The sequence below is a fragment of the Nuphar pumila genome, chromosome 4 (genome assembly GCF_984573655.1).
Source record: "Nuphar pumila chromosome 4, dmNupPumi1.hap1.1, whole genome shotgun sequence".
In the NCBI taxonomy this organism is placed as follows: Eukaryota; Viridiplantae; Streptophyta; class Magnoliopsida; order Nymphaeales; family Nymphaeaceae; genus Nuphar; species Nuphar pumila.
In genome coordinates, this window is record NC_143252.1 from 86548725 (window position 1) to 86564982 (window position 16258).

Sequence of the window (16258 nt, forward strand, 5' to 3'; positions counted from 1 at the left end):
CTTTTATGTCAAATTTATATGAAAGAAACTTTTACTATTATTTATGCATTCTATATTATTACACATGATTAGCGTATCATCCAGATAGAGACAAATAATTATAATGTGGCTATCTTATACTTTGTTATATATGCATTTATCAAAGTTATGAATTCTAAAATCATATGAAATGATTACTTCATCAAATTTCTCATGTCATTGTTTAGGTGATTGTTTTAAACCATACAATAACCTTAACAATTTGCAAACTTTCTTTTCTTGACCAGTATTTTGTCTATGTATTCGATGAATTCATAAAATCCAATGAACTTATTTGAAAGATATTCACCACCTCTATCAAATCTAAAAGACTTTATTTTGCAATTATAAAAGCTTTCAACCTCAGCTTTAAAAATCTTGATTTTTTTTCAAATGATCCATCTTTTGTTTTCATGATATAGACATAAGCATATTTTGTGAAATCGTCAATAAAAGTTATAAAATAATTGTTACCCTCATGAGTTGGAGTATTTTTCAAATCACATATATCACTTTGTATTAAATCTAATAATTTAGACATCGCATATTTTAACATGTTCAGATTTGCATTTAAAAATAAGTCATAAGTTACCCATGCTTCTCAAAAGACTTATAATTAACATATCATAACCTAGCATGCTATAAATCATATGAGTCAAGCATATAAATAGAAGAATAATCAATTTTATTCATTATATTAAGCTTGAATAACCATTGGTGGTGTAGTCTTTGCCTACAAACTTGTGGTTCTTCAACAATATAATACTGTCAGATTCCAATACAGTGTTGAAAACCCTGAGTTGTAAGCAAATAGGCAAATACAAGATTTTTTGTGATGGTAAGTACATGATACACATTTTTTAGGATTAAACATTTCTTGGAGGTAAAATGAAGTTCAACACTCCATTTTTCATGAGCCTTTGCTTCATGTTTATCACTCATATAAATCATATGGTCTTTCCCTATGGTTTCGTATGTTTTGAACATACTTTTATCATTGCATGAATGAATCATTGATCTATAATCTATGTACCACGCTTTGTCCAAGTTAATTATAAACATCTCACTAACTACAACTGCCAGGTCATCATCGGGTTTACTAGCTTTATTGGCTTGAAATTTTTTCCTGTATCGACATTCTCTCGCATAGTGACCCGATCACAAGTATAACAGGAAACAATCTTTCTCTTTTTAGCATTGAATTTGGATTTTTTGTTCTTAAGTCTAGGTTTGAACTTTAGTTTGTGTTCAACCATGTTAAAATTAAAACTGTGCGGAGATGGAGGCGGGGATGGACTTACTCTTGCCTCTTCCCCGTCCCCGATCTCCGTTAAGAAAATTATTATTATACCCTTATACATATTGTAAAATCTTATATATATATATATATATATATATATATATATATATATATATATATATATATATATATATATATATATATATATATATATATTTCTAACCCAAAAATAAAACCCTTTCTTGAATCTCTCCTCTCTCCTTCCTCTAATAAGTTGTGCAAGATCACATTTTTCTCCTCTCTTTCCTCTAATGATAGAAGGACCGGGAAAATGGGCTCCTGCCTTGCCTCACTTAGTTTTGGACCGGAGATTGAGGACATGAAACAGGGAGTGGGCCGAGGATGGAGGTTAAAATCAAAACTCGTGCGAGAATGGAGGGCAAAATTTTAGACGGGGTGGGGGTGGCGATCTTGTCCCTCGCACCCGCACCCTCCCCGGTCCACTGCCATCCCTATTGATAGGTAGCAACCAATGGAGGCCTCTGTAGACCACCTTGTCGAGGAAAGGGTTTGAGCATGCCTGTACGTCCTATCATTTTCCCATTACAGCCTTCAATATCATTACCTCAAGTTTAAAGACCAAAGCAAAATCAAAATATCTTTCTGGGCCTTCATCTCCAAAAGGTGAGTCACCTAACCCTGATAACTTGAAGTCTTGAACCTTTTCAGTCAAATTGAATCTCAACCTTAGCAAAATGTCTTAAAGGATATAGCCAGTATGGCTAACTCTCCTAACGTACACCTGAGATTCTTCTTTATTTCCCATAGCCCTCCCATATAATTACTCGACCCCAACCTGAACCTAGACCCTAACCCACTTCTCAAGATTGAGTTGTAGGAGGTCATCATAGTCGATGCAAAGAAAAATAGTTGGGATCCCATAAATCGTGCACTATGACCACTACTCGAAAGAATGGAAAATCTGTGCATGAGGCTCTCTAGGAAGTCTCTAACGAGGCAGAAATGGAGGCTCAAAAGTTTTGGTTGAGCAAGAAGAGGCTAGACCAATGTTGTTAGTATCAGTATCAACTCAGAATTGTTGGGCCATCTATTCAGTTGTATCGATCGCTATCGAATACTCAAGTGAATCGTTCTGTATTGACCAAAAAATTGAGCATCAGAAGTTTGTTGGGCATGATTGGTCGTATTCTTTGTACTTAGTTTTTACAAAGACATGTAAGCGATATATATATATAATGAATGCATACAATATTAACATATAATAAAAAATGCAAACATTTAATTGATGAGAATCAAAATAAATCATCAAACATTCCCATTAATTATCAAGGATGTAAGGTGAACGTGCAGTGAGGCACTCCTCGAGAGTACTATGTTGCTTGCAGATCATCCTAAGCTTGAACTTAAAGTTTCTCCAGGCGCTAGCGTATTCCATCAACACCCATCCTTTCATCATCACCATAATTTCATATTTTTCCTACATTAACAATATATATATATATATATATATATATATATATATCTTACCTATTGTTGAAGAAATAAATGCTAAAGATAAAATCAATTACAAAAAAATATATATAGGAAATATACATACCAGAATTGAAGCCCAAGCATCCTTGTAAGAATTTGGTAATGCAGCCCAGGTAAAAAAATGTAAAAGTGTCTAGCAAGGATCTCATGTGATGGTTTCTATGAAACTACTTAAGTATTGTGCATCTTGCCCTATGGGTTGTTCATACTCATTAATGACAACTTTATATTTTTGTCTCAGAAAAAGGCCTGTACAGTAGCTAAAGCACATGTACGCCCTCTTGTTGTCCTAGCTATTGCATTGAAAAGACATGCATTGAAAATTTTTTAGTTACCATAAACAACAATACATTGTCAATATGGCATAGAAAATACCTAATGACTCAGCCGACGTTTTAGATTCCTGCATTGATGCTTGTGATAATACTAGTCTAGGATTTTGAATATGTTGAAAATTAAATAATAAGTTAAAATCTAAATGATCTATAAGTAAAAAAATAGATTTAACATGCATTCACTCAATATATCACAAAATCAACAATTAAAATGCAAAACCCCTAAAATCAAAACCATATAAAAAAATAGATTTAACATATTTTCACTAAATAAATTACATAATTAAGAATTAAAATGCAAAACTCCTATAATTTAAATCATATAAAAAAAATAAATTTAACATGCATTCACTAAATAAATTACACAATTAAGAATTAAAATGCAAAACCCTTAAAATCTAAATCATATATAAGAAAAAAAAAAGATTTAGCATGGCCATGCTAAATAGATTACAAAAACTAGAAATTAAAATGTAAAACTCCTAAATTCTAAATCATATGTAATAAAAAAAAAAACAGATGTAGCATGAATTCACTCATTAAATAAACTGTAATAATAGCAATTAAAATGCAAAATTCTTAAAATCCTCTATAATAAGAAAAAATTAGATTTAGCTTGCATTCAATAAATTCGATGTAAGAATAACAATTAAAATGTAAATCCCTTAAAATTTGAAGCATACATGATAGAAAAAACCCGGATTGAGCATGCATTCAATCATTAAATTGCAAAAATAGTGATTAAAATACAAAACCCCTAAAATTTAAACCATACATGAAAAAGAATCAGATTTAGCACGCATTCACTCAATAAATAAATTATAATAATAGAAATTAAAATGCAAAACCCATAAAATTCTCTCTAACAAATAAAAAATATTTAACATATATTTAATAAATAAATTATAATAATAGCAATTAAAATACAAAACTCTTAAAATCTAAATCATACATGATAAAAAATTTGAATTTAACATACTTTTAATCATTACATTACAAAAATAATGATTAAAATACAAAACCACTAGAATCTAAAGCATACATGACAAAAAAATTGAATCCAGCACATATTCACTCAATAAATTATAAAAATATGATTTAAAATAAAAAAATAAAAATAGTATAAATTCAATTATTAAATTAAAAAAATAGTGATTAAAATGCAAAAACTCACAAAAAATCGGTTTAAAACCCCTAATACCATGGGGGGGAGAAGGCACCTTCGGTGATGACTCCAGAGAAGATGTTGTTGCGAGCGAAGGACACTAGAGAGAGGAGCACAGTGGTAATCGGGCACGGTGAAGACAAAGACGAGAGAGAGAGAGAGAGAGAGAGAGAGAGAGAGAGAGAGAGAGAGAGAGAGAGAGAGAGAGAGAGACGGTGGTTGGCAGTCTGGAGGGCAAAACCATAGGGCACTAGTGGCCAGGTCATGGTGGTGGCTGGCGGTCCTCATCTGTTCACTGGGGTGAAGAGGAGAGAGAGAGAGAAAGAGAGGAAAGGAGAAAAACACAAGTTTTTAATTCAGATTTTTTTACACCAGAGACACTTACTTTTTACTGGCACACTTTTTTATTGCACCAAAAAAACTTACTTTTACTGGAACACTTCTTCATAGTGTCAGAAAAAGTTTCTTCAATGGTGCAATGATGTTATGCACCAAAAAAATTTAATTATACTGGTGCAGTATATGTAGCACCAATATAAGTCACTTTTCACTGATGCTTATTAAGAAAAATAGCGCCACTGAAGATTCTCTTTTTTCTGTGGAGCCAGTAAAAGAACTTTTTCTTGTGGATATAAAGGAAGCCATGCTACATGACAAGTCAAGATGTAAATGGAGCAAAGAATATTAAAAGATACGTGATGAAAGAAGACACGATGATAAGAGAGGAATTCAATTGATTCATCATTCTAAGTAGTCGTGTTCCTTATATAATACAATGCTAAGCTAACTCCTATAAAGAAGGAAAAAAGTTACAAAAGGAAAAAGTTACAATAATAAAAGAGACGCGATAAGGCTATCCGATAATGAGAGGACTATGGCAGTTGCTACAACACCAATGTAGCAACTGCCCATCTGGGCAATAATAGGGATCAACTATTAGTGGTCACACATATAGCAACTACACGATAAAGGTGAATGAAGCAAATCCCATCATCATGATAATAGGGATAGCTATCCATGACAAGTGGAATGAATTACATGGATAGCCATCCACGATAAGTGGATGGAATGAATCACATTTGCACGATATGTTGGATAACGTCCAAGATAAGTGGAATGAATCTAGCAACAATTAACACTCCCCCCTCAAGTGGGCACGTGAGGGTCAATCAATCCCAACTTGCCAAGTAAATAGCGAAGTTGATCTCGGCCAAGTGCCTTGGTGAAGATGTCAGCACATTGATCTTTGCTAGGGATGAACTGAGTAGTAAGGATGCATTGCTGAAGTTTTTCTCATATAAAATGGCAATCCAACTCAATGTGCTTGGTACGCTCATGAAAGAGTGGATTTGCCGCAATGTGTAAAGCAGACTCATTGTTGCAATATAGAGTGGCAGGTGCATCAGAGAAAAAACAAAGATCACATAGTATATATCTTAACCAAACAATTTCACTGGTGGCCATAGCCATGGATTTGTATTCAGCCTCAGCAGATAAACAGAACATAGTGTTTTATTTCTTGGTTTTCCAAGAGATAAGATTGTCACCCAAGACAATACAATATCCGGTGGTGGAGCACCTTGTAATAAGATAACCTACCCAATCTGAATCTATATATTTGGAGAGGTGCATAGGGCTGTTAGCACGCAATAGAATTCCTTTTCTGGAGTTTCTCTTCAAATATTTGAGCAGCTTCATGGTTGCATCCCAATGAGGTTGGCGAGGTTCCTACATAAACTGGCTAAGAATGTGAACAAAATATGTGATGTCAGGTTGTGTAATAGTTAAATATATGAGCCTTCCCATAAGTCGTCAGTTTGAAGTTGGATTTTTAAGTATTTCACCACTATGATCCAACTTTAAGTGTTGCTCCATCGAAATGTCACTGGGTTTAGATCCAAGCCAATAGATCCAAAACATATTTTCTTTGGTTCAAGAAAATCCCTTATCGGGAGCGAGCAACCTTAATGCCGAGAAAATATTTTAATTTTTCTAGATCTTTAATGTGAAATTGCTCATGAAGTAGGGCCTTTACTTTGGATATGAGAAAATCATCATTCCCAGTAAACATAACATCATCCACCTAGACAAGAACAAATAGCCTTTTGGTTTCCATTATCAAGGAAAATAAGGAATAGTCAGCTAAAGATTGCTTGAAACCTGTGTGCTTAAAGGCTTGAGAGAATTTGGTAAACCATTGAGAGGATGCATGTTTAAGTCCATAAAGAGACTTGTTGAGAAGACAAACCAGTTTCTCTCCCTTTGTGGTATATCCGAGTGGTAGCTTCATGTATATTTCTTTCTCCAGATCCCCATGTAAGAAGGCATTGCAGACGTCTAGTTGGTATAAGGGCCAATTTGAAATAACTACGACTGATAGCAAGCACCTCATTGTAACAAGTTTGGCAACTGGGGCGAAGGTATCATGATAGTCCAGACCTTCTTGTTGTGTGTACCTGTTTTCCACCTAACGTGCCTTGTACATTTCAATGGAGCCATCAGAATTATACTTGATCATGAAAACCCACTTATTTCCAACCGCCTTCTTTCTTGAGAGAAAGGTAGTAAGAGTCCAAGTATTATTTTCTTCCAATGCCTTGACCTCAGCTCTCATGGCCTCACACCATTTCTTATCTTTCATGGCAGCGTGGTAATCCGTTGGTTCATCATGACAGGATATAGAAACCAAGAAAGTTATATGTTCTTTAGAAAATTGAGAAAAAGATAGATAGTGTGAAAGTGAAAATGACTTCTTTACCTTAGAGTCAGATGTGTATACGTAAAGTGTAGTATATGAAGATCGGTAGTCATTGAGGTAAACATGTCTACTTTTGGTTTTGATAGATTTCCTGCATCAATCCGGTGGGTCCATAGGAACTGTGAGGGGGGGGGGGGTTCAGGTAAGTGTGCAGGATCAAGTGAATTGGACAAGATGTTTTTTGGATCTTGGTATTGGTCATCTAACTATCGTGGTATAAAACTCATGAGTCATACTATGAAACTTTGAGAGATGGTGATTGAGTCTAAGTTGAACAAGGTTGTCATGATATCAGAGAATCAATTTGGTTTTATGCTTGAAAGATCAACTATGGAAGCTATACATCTTCTTAGACAACTTATTGAGAGAAATAGAGAGAGAAACAAATATTTGCATATGGTTTTTATTGATTTGGAGAAGGCATACGATAGAGTACCTAGGGACGTTCTCTGGTGGACAATGATGAAGAAATGTGTTTCTCTCAAGTACATTAGTATAATTAAAGATATGTATGAAGGAGTAGTAACCAATATCCGCACTTGTGGAGGGGTGATAACCAATTTTCCTATGACGGTTGGGTTACATCAAAGATCTGCTTTAAGCCCTTTCCTATTTGCTATAGTGATGGATGAGCTTACAGGATCAATTCAAGAAATTGTACCATGGTGTATGTTGTTTGCTGATGATATTGTGTTGATTGATGAGTCTAGAGTTGGGGTTAATGCTAAGTTAGAATTATGGAGACAAACATTGGAAGCAAGAGGTTTTAAGTTAAGTAAGAGTAAGACAGAATATATGGAATGTCGGTTTAGTAAGCAACAAAGTAGTGATGGGAGTGTAGTGAAGCTTGGTGAGCAAGAAATACCGGTGGATGATTGTTTCAAATATTTGGGATCTATCATTCAAAAGTATGGAGAAATTGATGGAGATGTAAATCATAGGATAAAGGTAGGGTGGATGAAATGAAAAAGTGCAACTGGAGTGTTGTGCGATCGTAGAATGCTATTGCGGTTGAAGGGAAAGTTTTATAGGATGACTATTAGGCCCACTTTACTATATGGTACGAAATGTTGGGCTGCCAAGAGACATCATATTCAAAAAATGAGTGTAGTTGAGATGTGTATGCTTAGATGGAAGTGTGGAAATACAATAAAAGATAAGATTCGAAACGAGGTGATACGTAAGAAGGTAGACATTGCACCTATTGAAAATAAGATGAGAGAGAATCGTTTACGGTGGTTTGGACATATTCGGCGAAGGCCTAATGATGCTTCAGTTAGAAGGATGGAGAAATGGAAAAATATATTAGTTAAAAGAGGTCGGGGTAGGCCTAGGAAGACTTGGATGGAGATGATAGGAAAGGATATGAATGCTTTGAACCTCATCGAGGACATGGCACTGGATAGAAATGATTGGAGGAGAAGGATTCATGTGGAAGACCCAGAATGATTTTCTTTGTTGGTTTATATCGCCGACCCCAATTGTTTTGGGATGAAGGCGTAGTTGTTGTTGTTGTTGTGGTGGTATTGGTCATCTAAAATAGGAAGGGGTAAGACATGATCACTAAGGGTTTTCTCAATGTGTGAATGGAAGGGAAATACATTTTCATGAAAGATGACATCACAACTCATGAAGATTTATTGTTTATCAAGATTGAAAACTTTGTATCCCTTTTTTCCATGAGGTTATCCAACAAAAATACACTTGTGCGCATAGGCATCAAATTTGTGTTTATAACTGGTATTGTGTGCAAAACACAAACAACCAAAAACTTTTAAATGTTGATATTCTGGTTTAAATTTGTATAACATCTCATACAACGTTTTACAAAATTCTTTATCCAATCCCGAAGTGGGTAATTTGTTTATCAAATAAGTTGTCGTGAGAATACATTCACTCCAAAATTTGATAGGTAAGTTTGCTTGAAATCTTAAGGCTCTTGCGACTTCTAGAAGGTGTCTATATTTGCGTTCAACTACTCCATTTTGTTGGGGGTGTTGAAACATAAGAATGTTGTTGCAAAATGCCATTGATGAAAAGAAAATTTTGCATATCATGAAAAGAAAATTCATAACCATTATCAGACCTAATGCATTTAACTTGTAAGTTAAACTGCACTTTAATCATACTGATGAATGTCTGAAGTAATTTCTTAGTTTGAGATTTGAAACACATCAAAAATAGCCAAGTGACGCATGAAAAATCATCCACAATAGTAAGAAAATAATATGCTTCAGTAATGGAAGGAATGGGATATCCTCCCCAAATATCAACATAAATTAAACCAGACACAAAAAAAGAACGTGAATCACTATCAGAGAAAGGTAAACGAGTTTGTTTTGCTAACAGGCATATATTGCATTGGCAATTGTTAGAAGGAATCATCTCATTGTGTTGAGATAAATGCTTTTGGTGCTGAAATGATGGATGACCTAATCACCAATGCCATAGGTCGAATGACTCTATTTGGTTGGTAGAGGTTGCAGCAATATGACGTGGCTTCATCTCTAGGTAGTATAATCTTGCACGTACTTTACCCATACCAATCATTCTCTTTGATCGATGCCCCTAGATTTTACAATGAGCAGGAAAGAAGTGAACCTCACAATTTAATGATTCGGTAAGCTTGCTAATGAGTATAAAATTGAATTTAAAAGATGGTACGTGGAGGACATGTTCTAGTGCAATGTTTGGAGAAATGATAGCTTTCCAATATGGGTCACATAAGAAAGTGTACCATTTGGAAGTCTAACAGGTTGTGAACATTGGGGATGGACTAAAAATAGTATGTTTAGTGAGGAACACATATGATTGCTAGCTCTAGAGTCAAGAATCCATACACTAGAAAGGGAATGAGTTAAGTTGGCAAAGTGATTACTTGTCATGTTCACCATTAGTTTTTTACTTTATGATATGAGTGATAAGAATTTGTTGTATTGGTCCATGGTGAGTTGAGGGGCAAGGCTACTGATTGAATGTTTTTGTTTGGATTGGACTTGCGCTGCAAAGGTTTGAGAGTGATGACTTTTCGCATTTGAGGTCCCAACTCGTTGATTATTAAAGCTGGCAGGTTTTGTTAGAAACCTGTGAATGTGATAGCAGTTATCCTTAGTGTGCCCCAACTTTCCACAATGATCACATTTCAGTCATTCTCTTTGTCTTTTACTCTTAAAGCGAAGATTGTTTGGTGGGAATCGATTTTGCCGCCCACCATGATCAACAACAACAACCACATTATTTTCAACTATTGGCATTATTGTAAGTTCTTTGTCTTTCTTCCTGCAACAAGTTGTAGGCTTTATTGACATTTGGCAATGGATCCATGATTAAAATTTGACTGTTTATGGGAGCACAAGATTCATTGAGACCCATTAAAAAATCTACAAGTCTCGCTTGTTGAACTAAATCTGAGAGAGATTTGGAAGCAATACAAACACATGTAGGGATAGCCAGTTATGTTGACAACTCGTCCTATAGAATTTTCATCTTTGTGTAATAATTAGAGATAGATAGATTTTCTTGATGAAGGGTTACAATGGAGCGACGAATCTGAAAAATTCGTGAACTATTGGTTTGAGAAAAACGTTAATGAATTTCTTTCCATACCTCGGTCGTCGTTTCTCCATAAATCACACTCTCCGTCAAATCCCTTGATAATGAATTTAATACCCATAAGAGAACTATGTTGTTGCATCTGGTCCATTCGGTAAATGTGGGTGAAGATATGTTCAGTTTCACAATTGAGCCATCAATGAAGCCCATTTTAATTTTTGCTAACAGGGCTACAGTCATGGTTTGACTCCATGATGCATAGTTGTCACCTCTGAGAGGGTTGGTGACCAATATTTGTCTCAGGTTATCCGAATGATGTAAAAAATATAGATTATCATTTGACTCACCGATAGTTGATTTTTGTTCATGCCCGTCAAATCCACTACTTTGAATTGATCAAGCACCTCCATCCGCCATGATGAAAATGTCACTGGAAAAATCGTTATTTCACTTGCTTTGATACCATATTAAAAGATACGTGATGAAAGAAGACACAATGACAAGAGAGGAATTCAATTGATTCATCATTCCAAGTAGGCATATTCCTTATATAATACAATGCTAAGCTAACACTACAAGAAACCTGTAGATTAGCGATGACCTAAATCCGCTGCTAATCTGTCACTAAACTGTTTAGCGATGGATTAGCGATGGATAACTTTTCATCGCGAATTTTTTGACACTAAGTAGTGCCAGAACTATTCCGCCGCTACTTTCGTCGCTAATTTGTGACAGATTAGCGACGGACATGATCTATCGCGTGTCCTTTGCAATTTTAAATTAGCGATGGATAATATCCGTCGCTAATCCGCCATTAAATTTAAAAAAAAATATTTAAAAATTGCTCTCTGCCAGCGCGTTCTCCAGTAAGGAGCAATTTTTTTTTTGCATAGAACCGGCTCGTTTTGGCATCGGGATGCTCTTCCGCAGCGATCCAGTCACGGCGGACGCAGACAGGAGTTGATCTCCGGGGGCCGATGCCATTGTCACGCCAGAAGAGGCCGATCCCCGCAGAGGAGGAGATGCGGATGGGCCTGGGCACGGGCTTGGCGAGCCTCGCACGAAGGCCCACAACAGAGATGAGGAGGAAGAGCAGGCCCTCGACGAAGACGGTGGCCAGGGCGCTCTTGTAGGGGATGTTACCGGAGCCGTGGAACCCTATGACGATGTAGGCGTTGGTGCCCATGCCGAGTGCGAGGGCCAGGGGGAGGTTGGCGAGGGTCCCCATGATGAGGCAGCTGACGAGCGACGAAGCGACGGTGGCGACGATGAGGTCCTTCCTTATGCGGTCAAGGCAGGCAGCGTAGCCAGGGTTAACGGGGGAGAACTTGCAGGAGGCGTCAGGCTGGACGACGACGTGGAGGATGGAGGTGTCGTTGGTGCCCGAGCAGGAGGAGACGGGGACGGAGGGATCACTGCAGAGTGGCATGCAATCCGAGATAGAGCAAGGTCTGCCGGAGTCGGTAAGGATGCTGGCATTAACGACGAGGATGTAGGCCATGGTGAGGAACATGGTCGTCCTTGCCCTGATCTCGGTGGTGAAGCTGGACCTGCGCTCCTCGAGCTTGAAGTAGCGGCCCACCCTGCTCCTGCCCACGTCGTGGTTCAGCCAGCTCAACGCCCTCTTCCAACTGCCCTCTATGGTGCGAGAGGCCGCTGCGCGTCGTCAGAGGAAGGGCGACGCTTCTGCCGTCCTGAGAAGCGCCTTAGGTGGGGACGATTTAAATCGAATGGGGGAGGAAAAATTTTGAATGGGGGGAGGGAAAATTTTGCGTCTCAGGTGGGACGGTTTAAATCGAAAATTAGCGAGAGAATTTTTCCGTCGCTAATTAGCGACGGAAAAATTTCCTCGCTAATTAGTATTTTTTTGTAGTGTTTTGGCGACGGAAAAATGTTGTCACTAATCCATCACCAATTAGCAACGGATTTAGCGACAGAGATATTTCCGTCGCTAATTTTATAAATATTTTGAATGTTAGCGATAAATAGTTTTCTCTCGCAAATCCATCGCAAATTTGCGATAGAAAAAATTCGTCGCAAATTGCCATCGCTAATTAGCATTTTTCTTGTAGTGTAACTCATATAAAGAAGGAAAAAGTTACAAAAGAAAAAAGTTACAACAATAAAATAGACGTGATAAGGCTATCCGATAATGAGAGGACTATGACAGTTGCTGCAACACCAATGTAGCAACTGCCCATATGCACGATAATAGAGATCGACTATTAGTGGGCACAAATGTAACAATTGCACGATAAAGGTGAATGAAGCAAAGCCCGTCAGCATGATAATAGGGATAGCTATGCACGATAAGCGAAATGAATCACATGGATAGCCATCCACGATAATTAGTGGATGGAATGAATCACATTTGCACGATACATGGGATAACATCCAAGATAAGTGGAATGAATCCAGCAACAATTAACAAAAAATGGGACAGATTTGGCGTATTTTCATACCTGGGTAAATAAGAATATCACAGAGAAAAAGATTATGTGGTTGACTTGAGAAGACGGAGAACTTAAAGAGTAGTAGTAAATTACTTCTTGAATATGCTCCAACGAGAAGCGATGAGCACTGCAACCTTCATAGGATCTCCCAACCTGATAGTGTCACTGGATAAGAACCAGCTATTAGAGTCTGAAATAAAGAACCTGGTCTTTGAGATGGACTTGGATAACACTACAAGAAAATTGTTAATTAGCGACGGAAATTTGCGACGGATTTTTTCCGTCGCGAATTAGCGACAGATTAGCTAGAGAAACAATATGTCGCTAATTCACGACGGATTAGCGAGGAAACAACTTTTATCGCTAATCCGTCGCTACTTAGCGATGGATTAGCGACTGCAATTTTTTGTCGCTAATTCTTATTACAAGAACACCATTTCAACGATGGATTTAGAGAGGGAACTCTGTCGTCGCGAATCTGTCGCTAATTAGCGACGGCTTAGCGACAGAGTATATTCCGTCGCTGTTTTAGTTTTTTGATTTACGACGACTTAGCGACTGAATTATTCCGTCGCTAAATGTCGCGTAAATCCCTAATCCCATCCCTCTTTCTCTTTTTCCTGTTTCGTTGTCTTGCTCCCGCCCGCCGCCCTCTCCCTACCGCCGCCCGTTGGCTCTCGCCACCGCCCGGCCACCGCCGCTCGCCAGCCGCCGCTCCCCGTCCACCGCTCGCCAGCCGCCGCTCCCCGTCCACCGCTCGCCAGCCGCCGCTCCCCTTTCCTGGCTGCGCCCTCTCCTCACTGTTGCTCCTCCATCGCCAGACTACCGTCATCCTTCGCAAACCCTGCTACTTGCGAACCATCTTCCTCAAAACCCTCTCACCTTCTCCTGTCCACCTGATCCCTTCACCACCATCTTCCTTGAAACCCTCGAATACCCAAAAGGACGATCCCATACATGATGCAAGATTGTCGGGGTTCAAGTTTTGCTCGATAGGGGTTTGAGCGACGGAGTTAGATCGTCAGGTTTCTATAGTTCTTGATCGACAGGGGTCTGAGCGATGGGGTTTGATCGATAGGTTTCGTCTGGGTACTACAACGAGCATCCAGTGTTGCCTTAGCGAGGTAAAGAATTCTGTCATCTCCCTTCCTTCTGTAGCTTCCTCTTTCCCAATCTCTATCGCCTTTTCTTTTTTAACCTAGCCGTTGTGCTCTTTCAATCCCTCAAACACTACTGGAGGTGGGAGATGTTTTAGGGTTTCTTTTAAAGGGATAACATGCATCATGATCAGATGCCCTGTTAATTAATTGTTGAGATGGTATTGGAAATTTTTACTTTTCCAAGTGTTTGTTGGGTACCATATAAAATAGTAGCCATTATAATAAAAAACCTCTATGAGTTCTCAGTATGTTGCACCAGCTTGTTCTCGTGTGTTATCTGTATGCCGTGTAACTATTGGATAGAAGATTGAAACAAACCGAAATTTTAACTGTTGTGGAAATTCTTGTATTCTCCTGTATTGTAGCAATGTTTTACAATAGCACATCAACTTATTTCTTTGATGTTATGTGTAGATTTAACCTCAGTTCCAATTAATGGATGAGATTGCAATTCCTTTGCAACACATTGACATTTCTTTGCCTGTTGTCTAATTGAGACATTTTAACCCTGATTCATTGCGGACTTGGGAGTGCTGTATGAACTTTATGATGCTTATAACTGAGACATCATAAACTCTTGATTCATTCCTGATTTGACAGTGTTGCATGAACTTTATGTTGATTTTCGTATTTTCAATGCCTTCCAATATGGCCAGGAAAAAAAGATTCATCATGCAGGATATTGAAATTTTGAAATTTGTTGACTGTATCTGCTCATTGTTAGGTGCCTTCTAATTGTATTTGTTCTATATTTAAGATAAGTCTGCTTCTGCTACAATTCGTGTGTTTTTCACTTTAACATCACATTGCTATATCATGCAATTGTGGCATGACTATGATTTAAGCAATTTGTTTGTATCTGTTATAAGCAATCTTACAATGGGCACCCATTCCCATTGTCTTCTTCATCTTGATAGGCATCATTTCAGCCTTCACATTGTAACAGATTTGAGCACCGCATGCATATTTATTGTTTGAACTGAGGGTTTGTCCATTTTTTTCTAGCACTCTAGTTTGTATCTTTGGCATTTCAGACAAGTTATCTTGGTGGTTTTAATTTCTTCAAAAGAGTGTAAAGAAAGTAGCAGTGATCATAATCATCCCTTTAAAGTTCAAGTTTTGATATTGGGAACATAATTGTCATTTGTACAGTTTGATTGAGGTCTGAGTACCAAACAACTAGATATAGATTGAATATGGTATCTGGGAGTGTACGCAGGGGGAGCATTGTGAGCTTTGAAAAATATTCATTTTAACACAGTGTTTTTTGCAGATTTCTCAACGGAACTCGCTTGTGCCCCGCCACCCGTGGTAAGTAAGTGACAAAAACACTTTATTGTTCAGTAAGTGCCCCGTGGTAAGTAAGTGCCCCGTCATCCCTTCACATGTTATTTAATTTATTGAGTGTAACACTTTATTGTTCACACACTCACTTAGTTGTTGATATCTAGGACTGCTTTGTTGGAGTTCGAAGATCATGCTGAGCATGATTTTAATGTATGAATATGGAAGTGTTCTTATTTTTGGAGTACGGAGTCCATGCTAGGCATGGTAGTAGTTAGTGGGATATTGAAGTGTGTTTGCTGCAGGTACATGTTTGACATTTGTTTGATATGAATTATTTCGATGTATTACAATGTTTGATGTGATTGTATCCATGCTTACATGTAGTTACTTTCAATTTGATTATGTCTTCCATGTGAAATTGTATACTGAAAGCATGCTTCAAATGAATGTATCGTGTCATGAATAGTTTGCACATGAAAATATTAAGTTATCAATGCATGCATCATAATTCTTGTGATTGTATGACATCATATATTGCATGATAAATTTGATATTTTCTTCATCATAGCATTCTGATGGTTCTCTTTTAACTGGTTAGGATACTATTCGTAACATCATACGACAAAATGACTGCAAACCGTGAATGGATGTACCGTAGGATAGTGGACAATGAGTTATCGCATAAATATATGGATGGTGTTGACAGTTTTATTGAATTTGCAACGGCAAGTGTCAG